This window comes from Cervus canadensis, chromosome 8 (genome assembly GCF_019320065.1).
Source record: "Cervus canadensis isolate Bull #8, Minnesota chromosome 8, ASM1932006v1, whole genome shotgun sequence".
NCBI lineage: Eukaryota > Metazoa > Chordata > Mammalia > Artiodactyla > Cervidae > Cervus > Cervus canadensis.
In genome coordinates, this window is record NC_057393.1 from 37,921,498 (window position 1) to 37,933,140 (window position 11,643).

At 39.1% G+C, this 11,643-nt stretch overlaps 1 long non-coding RNA gene across 1 annotated transcript in view; it reads left to right on the forward strand.

Annotated features, from left to right (window-relative positions):
- The window catches only part of LOC122446162, a 33,089-nt gene extending 21,924 nt beyond the window's left edge, over positions 1–11,165 (forward strand). Inside the window, exon 3 of the long non-coding RNA XR_006270794.1 lies at positions 11,118–11,165. This is a non-coding gene — a long non-coding RNA (uncharacterized LOC122446162). The remainder of the gene's footprint in view (positions 1–11,117) is intronic.
- The last annotated feature ends 478 nt before the right edge of the window (positions 11,166–11,643 follow it).

Genomic DNA, 11,643 nt, shown 5'->3' on the forward strand with positions numbered 1-11,643 from the left:
CACATATTCAAATTTTTTGTTCATTTTTCTGTTGAGTCATCTGACATTTTCTCATTCATTTGCAGAGATATATTTTTTAAAAATGTTCATCAGTCAAGAGCACTTTATCAGTTATAAATAATATTGATAACTTCTTCCTCTCCATGGGTATCTTCTTACTATCTTAAAGGTATCTTGATTTTAATTTATTCAAATTTGTCAAACTTTTCCTTGATAGTTACATTTTGTATCAGGTTTAAGAAGTCCTTCCTTTTCTTTAAACCATGAAAATATTGTCTTTCATTACCATCTAGGAGCTTTATTTTTGGCCTTTGCATTTAGATCTACAATTTACCTTGAAATTGTTTTTCTGTATCATGTGAATTAGGGGGTCATGTTTCTTTTATTATAATGGACTTACAATTGTTCTGGGACCATTTATTGTAAATAATATTGTTTCCCCACTCCTCTGCTGTGTTATCTTTGTCATAAATCAAACTTCCAGAAATGTACGGGTGTGTTTCTGGGCTCTCTACACTTATATTTTCTGATATTTCTATCTTTTCATTATTACAACAGTCTAATTCTTTAAAATAAACCCTCTTTTTTAGAGCCATTTGTGACTCAGTTGGTAAAGAATCTGCCTGCAATATAGGAGACCTGGGTTTGATCCCTGGGTTGGGAAGATACCCTGGAGAAGGGAAAGACTACCCACTCTAGTATTCTGGCCTGGAGAATTCCATGTATAGTCAGTGGGATTGCAGAGTCATACATGACTGAGCGACTTTCACTTTCACTTTAGATTCTTAGCAAAACTGAGTGGGAAGAACAGAGATTTCCCATATACCCCCTGTCCCCACACATGCATAACCTCCCCTACAATCAACATCTCCTACTAGAGTGGTACACTCGTTACAATTGATGAACCTACACTGGTACATTATTATTAACTAAAGTCCATAGTTTACATTAAGGTTCATTCTATTTGTCATATAGTTCTACGGATTTTGACAAATGCATAATATCTACCATCTAGTGTTGTACAGAATAGTTTTACTGCCCTAAAAATTCTCTGCATTCCACTTGTTCATCCTTTTTTCCCTTCCCACATCAAGTCCCAGGAAACCGCTGATCCTTTTGTTCTCTCTAAAGTTCTACTTTTTCCACAATATCAAAATCATAGAATCATACTTGGAATGGAATCATACAGTATGAAGTCTTTTCAGACCAGCTTCTTTAATTTAGCAACATGCACTTAAATGTCCACTGTGTCTTTTCATGACGTGCTAGCTCATACTTGTGTAGCATTGAATAATATTTGGTTGTCTGGATGGACCGCAGTTCACCTACTGAAGAACATATTGGTTTCTTTCAAGTGTTGGCAATTATGAATGAAGCTGTTGTAACCATCTCTGTGTAGGTTTTTGAGTGGACAAAAGTTTTCAACTCCTTTGGGAAAATACCAAGAAGAGCAATTGCTGAGTCATATGGTTAGGGTATGTTTAGTTTTATAAGAAACTGGAAAACTGTCTTTCAAAATGTCTCTACCATTTTGCATTCCCACTAGTAATAAATGAGCATATCCGTTGCTCTATATCCTTGCTAGTTATCAGTATTCTGGATTTTGGCCATTCTAATAGGTGTGTGGAAGAAAAGTTATGACCAACCTAGACAGCATATTAAAAAGCAGAGACATTACTTTGCCAACAAAGGTCCATCTAGTCAAGGCTATGGTTTTTCCAGTAGTCATGTATGGATGTGAGAGTTGGACTGTAAAGAAAGCTGAGCACCGGAGAATTGATGCTTTTGAACTGTGGTGTTGGAGAAGACTCTTGAGAGTCCTTTGGACTGCAAGGAGATCCAACCAGTCCGTCCTAAAGGAGATCCATCTTGGGTGTTCATTGGAAGGACTGATGTTGAAGCTGAAACTCCAGTACTTTGGCCACCTGATGTGAAGAGCCAACTCATTTGAAAAGACCCTGATGCTGGGAAAGATTGAGGGCAGGAGGAGAAGGGGACGACAGAGGATGAGATGGTTGGATGGCATCACTGACTCAGTGGAATGAGTTTGGGTAGAGTCCGGGAGTGGTGATGGACAGGGAGGCCTGGCGTGCTGCAGTCCATGGGGTTGCAAGGAGTTGGACATGACTGAGCAACTAAACTGAAACTGAATAGGTGTGGAGTAGTATTCCATTGTTTCAATTTGCATGTCCCTGATGACATATAATATGAAGCATCTTTTATATTGCTTTTTTACTATCTGTGTATCTTCTTTGACAAGATGTCTGTTAGGTCTTTGGCCCAGTTTTTAACTGGCTCATTCATTTTCTTACTGTGCACAACCCAATTTTAATGTAGGTTTCTATCTTCATAAATAAAGTCTCCTATGTTTGTTCTTGTATAGCCCTCCTGTGCTGAATCCAACCTTTAAAAATAAGTTACTAGGTTTGCTTTACTAATGTTTTGTTTAGGATTTCTTGTGTTGTGTTCAAGACAGGTCTGGCCTGTAACTGCTTTTCTTGCAATATTTTGTCAAATTTTGCCACTAAAGGTATTACAGAATTGTTGCCGAACACAAGTCCACATGCCTGGCACATGATGAAGCCAAACAAACCAAAATATCAGAGTTTGGAGCAGAGAAAGTTTTATTGCCTATTGTGAAGGAAACAGGTGGCTGGTGCTCAAAAGACCTGAACTCCCCAGTGGGTTTCAGGGAAGAAGGTTTTATAGGCAAAATTTGGTAGGAAGGTTGCAGGGTGTGTAACCCTCCTCTAATTGGTTAGTGGTGAAGTAACAGGATAGTATTCCAGGAATCTGAGTCATTAGCCTGGGTCCAGCTGGTTTGGGATCCCTGTGCTGTCTTCAGCCTATAGTTAACATTCTCCACCTGAGTGAGGGCCTTCGTTCCTGTAGAAGAACTCAGAGGTGTGTAGCAGATTGCTCTGCATGTCCCTAAGGAGGAACTAGGGTCTTGCCCTATCCTTCACTATCATTTCTTTCTTCAATCCCTTGCTCCTTTAATTACTGATTGTTTGAACCTGCCATTTGGAACTCAGATAAGGTCTAGGAGGATGAAACCTTTTCCCTGCAAAGAAGAAATGAGGGGCTCAGAAAGCCCTTTGTACTTGGGAGGGCTCCCATAGGGTCCTGCAAGGTTTCAGAATCATGAAATGATTTGGGTTGTGTTCATGCCTTGTGTATATTCTTTGGTAATATTTTCCTGTGAGTCAACTTTCTGTGAGCCCTGAGGGGTTACAAGGTTTTTAATTATAGAATCAGACTTTTGAATTGTCAGTAGACTGCAAATTTACTGGATCTTCTTTATCAGTTTTTGTAAGTTTTATTTTTCTAAGAGTTTATATACTTCATCTCTTTTTTATTGACTAATAGCTCTTAAGAGTTGATAAATTTATGTCTTTTTAGTGCACACACCTTTTGTCTTGGTTGATATTCTCTAGTTTTTTAATTTCATTACTTTTCTTCTTCTGATTATCTTAACTTCCTTGGTTTTTGTAATTTCTTGAGATGGATGTTAGGATGTGTATCTCATTGATTTTCAGTCTTCTTTTCTAACAGATACTTGAAAATTATAAATTTGTTTCTAGTTGCTTTTCATGTTTTGATATGTCATTTAAAAAATTTACATACCTTCTAATTTCCATTTGAATGTTTTTCTTTGACTCAAAGTTTACTTAAAAGTGGTATTTTCTGAAATTGCAAACACATGAGGATTCTCTTATCTTTTTGTTATTGATTTCTATGTGGAAATAATTATTTGTGAAAATAACGTTAGATGATAGTATCTTCCTCCAGTGAAGATCTAAGTTTGTTTTTGCTAGGCTTCCAAATCCAGGATAAGCTTCAGAGGCCGATGTGATTTGAAACTGAGCTGCTGCCTCTGTGAAAATCCTATTGATTTCTAGGAAACTCCTACTCCTTGGGTGTTGCTCCTTAGGGCCCTAGAACAAAGCTAGAGGCATTCTCACCAGTCTTCACCTTTGGCATGCCCTGGACTTACTATTTAGCTCTTTTATTCCCACCACTCAGTTTTCTCCTGAAATGTGCAAGCAGTCATAACAGAACAGTATCCTCCAACACTCTCAGACCACTGATTATCCCTGAATGTTTGCATCACACTCCTCACTGTCCCGTGAGCTCTCCAGGGCCCCTAAGCAGATGTGTTTTACATTCCACCCTACTTCTCTAATTTTCCCCTGTGGATAGGTTTGTCTGTATTCCTTAGTCTGTAATTGTTGAAAGTAGAAGTTTTATTTAATTCTATTTCTTATCTGTCTGGACAATTTTGATAGTACAGTATTAATAACTTGTTTTCATCTTATACTTACACCTCTTTTGTTTCTTTAAATATGTTAGACATACTTATTTTATATTCTATATGTGATAATTTCAGTACCTGAAATTTTGTGGATTCAATTCTATAGGGCTTTTTCCGCCAAGTATTGATTTTTTACTATAGTTTCTTCTTACATCGTAAGTTTAAGGATTTTTTTCATTGTGTGCTCAGTTTCCTAGGAACCTTATCTTGAATTCTTTGGGTCCTGTGCCTAAAATATATTAACGCAGAAAGGATTTTCTTTCACTGCTGCCATATTCCTGGGAGCATAACAAACCTAAAACCACTTTAAAATTTTAGTTTAGGTTTTCCTGGGCCACACAGACCATTTGAGTTTTGGCCCCAAATTTGCCTGGTTATGAACTGATGATTAGAAATTCGAGGGGGTCTTTTCGCCAGCTCTTTCCACAGCCAAGGCCAAGAGAGTCAGGCATTTCTGTTGTTTCCTTCAAGGGTGAAAATCCCTGGTGTGGGGAGGGGTTCCAGGTTTAGAGTCTCTGATTGACCTTTTATCATATTCTGATGGGTCTGTTTCAAGTCTCCTTAGGCCTGTTAAGTCCTAATTGTAGATTAATGGTAGATTGGTACTTTACCCATATTTCTTTTTTCCCCACAACCTTAGCCATAAATTTAAAAGGGTTTTAAAAGATTCCATCCAGAATTTTACGTTTCAGGGCTATTTCAGGAGCACTTTCTATAAAAATCTGCTCAGCCATATCATTGAGAAGCCTCCTCCTTGTAATTCTATACTTTGTGATTCTAAAATGATTTTTATTAGTGATTATTACATTATGGTTACATTTTTTACACCCTACCCCTTCCCTGTCTGCATTTGCCTGGGGTCTATAGTTGTCCAATACATTTTGGCCAAAACGAGGAGGGATCCAGCTTTTAGTATGGATGTTTAGTATATTGCACAGGCCAAACATTTAGGTAATTGATTAGATTCTTCATCACTAAAATGTGCAGTGTTGTTTAGATACATCAACAGTTCGCATGTCCTAATTTGCTGCTGTCGTTTTAGATATGCAAATAATTCATTTATTTCCATTTTGGTTCATCTTGTCATCTCACTGCTGCTTTATTGGAGGCATTATTTTAGAACTAGATGTTGGTGTAAGAGTATGGCTAAACTACAGTGGCATGTAATTCTGATTATAATCAATTCTTTTCTTGACATATTCTCTTGAGGATGGAATTACCTAGCAGAGGACATTAACATCAACCCTTAAACTGGTGTATCTATTTTGGAGCATTAAGAAAAACACAGAAGCTGAAGACTAATGTGGGATTGTTAAGGAGTTTACTTATTGAGTGATTTTTGTTAAAATACATTAATCCCATTTTATCCCCAAGGAATCTCATACTAGTAATCAAATTACTCTTATATTGAGAAGTTCCATAAACTAGGGGAGAATAGAAGCAAGTATTAATTCTTATGGATAAACCAAGCTTCTTCCTAGACTTTTATTCAGATAGTTTCTAGAGAATGAGATGTGCCAAGTTCACAGTAGTGAGGTTGTTCTACAAGTTGAAGTAAAATGGAAACATATTCTGTAACTCCATCCGAGGTCAAGGAAGCACAATGGGCACTAGAACAAATTTGTTATTGTTCTAAGCTCTCACAGGTTTCCACAGATATGATTTCCACCTCCTTATATGAAAGTGAGAGACCATGGTAATTCACCTTAAGGCGGTGAGCATTCGGGGCTTGATATTCAGGAGTGAAGATAGATGTGGCCCAGACTACCCACGCTCTGCCATTTGAACTTGCCCCACACTTCATCTGATGATGATAATAAGAGGAGTAACAATTAAAAACAAATTTTATTATGGTAAAAATTACATAATGTAAAACACTTAAAACCATATTTAGTTGTACAGTTCAGTGGCAGTAAGTACATTCACTTGCTGTGCAACTCTCACCATCATCCTTCTTCTGAATTTTTCACCTTCCTAAACTGAAACTCTGTCCTTTAAATACCAACTTCCCGTTCCTCCTCCCCCTCTCCACACCACCACCCCCCCCAACCCAGCATCTGCGAATGTACTTTCTGATTCTTATGAATTTGACTAGGTATCTTGTGTAAGTGGAATCAAATAGTGTTTGTCTGCAAGGAGGAGTAACAAACAGATTTATGTTACTGTAGCATTTTGTAATTTCCAAAGATGTTTTTATTTGCCTTCTCTTAATCTGATCCTCCCAAGAGCCCCTTGAAGTCGAGGAGGCAATTAAGAATTCCTCCTCTCACGAAGAAGGAAACCAAGGCTTAGATTCCATGACACAGCTGAGGCTGAACTCCAAACATCCTGATTCTCAGCAGGGTGTCCTGTGCCTCCACCAGTCTAGTAATTTGGCAGGAGTCTTGCTGCTACAGGAAGAGAATCCTGTAAGCAGAGTGAAGGGAACATCTTGGCCACATGCACTTGACGTGGTCTGTGACGTGATTCCCCAAAACTCTCATGAATTTCCTGGGGATTCTCATGTTATAAGCTCTCTGTGCTTCACCAATACCTTGAGCCTTCATTATTTTGGAATAAAACAAACAGATCAAAGATGTTTACCAAGAAGTATTTGGTGAGTGCAACGAGTGGAAGGTTTGGAAAAGTGAGATGGAGGGATGTTTTGGAATATTTCTCTTTTATCTTTTGTTTCTTTATTTCTATTAGTCTAGTTAATCTTGTTTCCTTGCTTCTCAATGATATGACATTCTCTGGAATATTCCTCCTTTTTCTTGTCCCCCTCTTTTTAAAAAATCCTGCTGTTGTTGACAGTGGATGGAAGTGGCTAATGTGGAGCACAGTGAAGTGAACAAGTAACATTTCCTGAAGAAACCTGAACCAACTGATATGGAGGTTTGACAGTTTTCCCTTCTCTTGTGTGAAAATCTAAGCTCTCCTGTCATCAACTTTTCTAAGCTGTTTCCAGGTTTTGCCTTGCTGGTCCATGTCCAAGAGGAGATGCATCTTGAAACATTACTTTAGAAATTGTCCATTACAGGGATTTAGAGTGGCAACAGAAGCCAGCACCCAGAGGCTCATCAGATTTGGCATGTTTGGACCAAACGTTTCTAGTTTTCATAGAATTTTATTGAATTTGTGTTTCCTTTTTTTTTTCTTTTTAAATAATGGTTGCTTCTCTTTTTCAATTATGATATCCAACCTGTCACAAGCCCTGTATGGGCTCTTGGACTCTACCATCTACTTGGAAACAGTAAGTAGAATAAGTGGAATAACAGTGCCCATGACGTCTTTGGAAGCAGAAGTAGATCACTTTCCAAGCTTCTGTGGTTGGGGCTACTTTTACCTTGCCTCTGGATTTCCTGGTATTTTATCCACAAGTGCATCACAGAAGGGAGTGGTGTCATCACTTGCCACAGGATTTCTAACCTTATGTCACAATTTCCCAATATTGTTGAAAATGGTTCTTCCTTTTTCTAACTAGAAGATTTTCTTTAAAAAAAAAAAAAAAAGACCTGGTGGGTTTTTCTTAAACATCTGAAGCTTTCAACTTAAGTAGAAAACTATTGAAAACATCTTGCCTATAGACCAGAGGGTGCAACCTGTCTCTAGTAAGTACCACTGGTAGCATGTCCTTTTCCTTACAGGGTGGTTGGTTCTAACATTGAACAGTGAATGATTATATCACTTCAAGCTGCAGGTGACCTTACTGGAAATCTGATCCAGCCTTTATATTTTAAAGTGAGGAAATGAAGGCCAAGCAGCAGATGATCAAATATGAGGGTACCAGGTGCCTATGAATAGAGGGTGCCCTGAATAGGAAGAAAGTCATCATGTTTCAAAAGGCATTAGTGATTCTCTGATTTACCAATTTCACAGGCTGGCATCCCTCAGGGCTACAGGTCCACAGGACAGTGACACATCACTGAACAGGTTGGTTCTGAGATTCTCCAGGGTTTTTAAATCCAAGAGATCTCTTTATGGCTTTCTCAGCATTTTAATTTTATATTTGTTCATAAGCATGTGATATAGAGAAGCAGAGGGCCCATGATTCAGAAGAGCAGCAATTTTGGGCACATTCATAATTCAGTTCTTCTGAAGAGAGGAGTTTGGGGTTCTAGCAAATAATAGGATCATTTATCTTTGACAGAGAAGAGAGCCTCACTTTAATTTACCCTGGGTGTCAATGTTAGATATATGTATATTATTCACAAACACTATAGGTATGATATATGTATATATGTATATATATATATATATATGTATATATATATATATATATATATATATTGTTGTTCAGTTGCCAAGTCATGTCCAACTCTTTGTGATCCCATGGACTACAGTACTCCAGGCTTCTCTGTCCTTCACTATCTCCCAGTTTTTCATTGTTCAGTCCGTAAGTCATGTCCAACTCTTTGTGACTTCATGGACTGCAGCACAGCAGGCTTCCCTGTCCTTCACTGTCTCCCGGGGTTTGCTCAAACTCATGTCCATTGAGTCAATGATGGCATCCAACCACCTCATTCTCTGTCACCCCCTTCTCCTCCTGCTCTCAATCTTTCCCAGCATCAGAGTCTTTTCTAATGAGTCAGCTCTTTGCATCAGGTGGCCAAAGTATTGGAGCTTCAGCTTCAGCATCAGTCCTTCCAATGAATATTCAGGTTGATTTCCTTTAGGATTGACTGGTTTGATCTGCTTCCTGTCCAAGGGACTCTCAAAAGTCTCCCAGAGTTTGCTCAAATTCATGTCCACCCAGTGATGCTGTCTAATCATCTCTTAGTCTATATGCATGCATATTAGCACATGCACACACACTCTCTGGGAGATGGTGAAGGACAGGGAAGTCTGGTATGGTGTAGTCCATGGGGTCACAAAGAGTTGGACACAACTTAGCAACTGAACAACAACACACTCTGACAATGTCTGTCTATCTCTGAGGTTGTGGATATTGCCTGATTTTATGGTGTCAGTGTCTCTTGTCATCTCAGTTAAGGACTCCCCATTCTAGATTTCAATCCAGTGGAAACCAGATTCTTTCTCTACCTCTCAGTGACTTTTTTAGACAAGGACAGGGCTAAGGGAGGTAGACTAGACACCCATGGAGACTTAGATGAGTGTCTCATTAATTATGCTAAAAGGATCATTTTTCTATCCTCCCCTAAATTATAACATTTTTATCTCTTTATTTCAATAGCCTCAACCATACCTTTAAAGGAGATAGTAATAAAAAACAAAGCTTTCAATGTAAACTAAATCCACAATAGCCTTTAATGCTTGCCCCCTCACCCCCCCACCCCCACTTTTCTTCTAGTTTTAAAAATTGTCTAAGAGTCAAATTTCAGGGAAGAGACAGCATGAGCTGACTTATCCGTGCAGTGTCAGGGCATTCCTGAGTTGTTCACCTCTATTATTCAGTCACATTCCCTCAGCGATCTGTGGTTTGCTCCCATCTCTCCTTCAGGACTCTGCTCAGATCTCCCCTTACAAAGCAAGACCTTCCCAGACTGTTCTTCATAACACAAGGATCCCTACCCACCCCTTCTCAACACTCCCTAGTCTCCTTTCCTGCTGTCTTTTCTTATTGCCAACCACTCTGTTAGTTTGAAGGTTGTCAGCTGGCTCCACTAGAAATTGAACTATCTAAGGATAGAGGTTTTTTCGTTTTGTTCACTGCTGTGTCCTTAGCACCAAGAAGACTCTCTGATGCATAGTGGTTGCTCAATGAATGTTCACTGAATGAATGGAATGTAAGAGGGAATCAAATAGTTAAATAAAGTACTGCTAGAGCAACGAAGAATAAAAATATAAACTTAAGCTGAGCATCTTCTCTGTCTCCTGCTTCTAGCACTCCTAGATGCCATCATATAGGACAGAAGAAAACAGAGGCATTTACCAGTGTGGGACCAGAGTCTGTGTTAGACAAATAGGTTAAAGACAAAAAGATGGAGACACTCTACTGTCTCTTGTAACTGGAAACAAGAGTGGGTCTGGGGATGCAAAACAGCTGAAGGACTGTGGGTCTCTCACTCTTCAGCTCTTTGCTCAGCTTCAATAGTATGTCTTGACCTCATTCTTCTAGAGCCATCATAAGGCAGAGGACATGGCTGCTAGGAGCTTTGGGATAGCATCATTACAGTTCTCAATCAAGTGGAAAGAAAGAATTCTTTTTTTCACTGTCTGCACATAAAATTCTAAAAAATAATTCCAACTGGTCTAATTGGACCAATTCCTCCAAATAGGTTCTAAGCTCCAATAAAGCAGGAACTTATTCATTTTCTGCTTGCTGCTGAATTCCAAGATCCTAAAGTAGTGTATGGCACAAAATAGGTGCTCACTAAATAATTATTGGAGGGAGACTGGCAACTGTGCTCTAATTAGGTAAGGGGCAGGTGTCCTTACCCCTACCCCCCACCAAAAATATTAAATCAGAGAAGGAAGGGATGCTGGGCAGCTAAAATTGTAGGTTCCCATCTTAGAGTAAAAAGACTTAAAAAAATAATTTTTATTGGAGTCTAGTTGCTTTAGGACTTCCCAGTAGCTCAGATAGTAAAGAATTTACCTGCAGTGTAGGAGACCTGGGTTCAATCCCTGGTTCAGGAATATCCCCTGGAGAAAGGAAAGGCAACCCACTCCAATATTCTTGCCTGGAGAATCCCCATGGACAGAGGAGCCTGATGGGCTATAGTCCACGGGGTCACAAAGAGTTGGACATGACTGAATGAATAACACACACACACAATTGTTTTACAATGTTGAATTAGTTTCTTCTATACAGCAAAATGATTCTGCCATATGTATACATGTATCCCCTCTCTTTTGGTAGAGTATAAAGAAGATGCTGAAGCTGAAACTCCAATACTTTGGCCACCTCATGCGAAGAGTTGACTCATTGGAAAATACTCTGATGCTGGGAGGGATTGGGGGCAGGAGGAGAAGGGGACGACAGAGGAGGAGATGGCTGGGTGGCATCACTGACTCGATGGACATGAGTTTGAGTAAACTCTAGGAGTTGGTGATGGACAGGGAGGCCTGGCGTGCTGCGATTCATGGGGTCGCAAAGAGTCGGATACGACTGAGCAACTGAACTGAACGGAACTGAACTGAAAGTCCTTCTGATTTTTGTTTTCAAACAGAAGTGGTGATTTTCCATTTTCATCTTAGAGTCCCTTCCTGGGAAAGCACAGTATTTGTTTGAAGGGATTAAGCATTAAGGAAGAAATGAACTGTGGGCGTCTTCCAGTTATAAGGTTGATAGGACAAAATGTTACTTTTCTAGGTGCATAATTTTTACAGAAACAAAAGGATTAAAATGTAAAGGGAATGAAAAGAAAGAAAGTGAAGTCACTCAG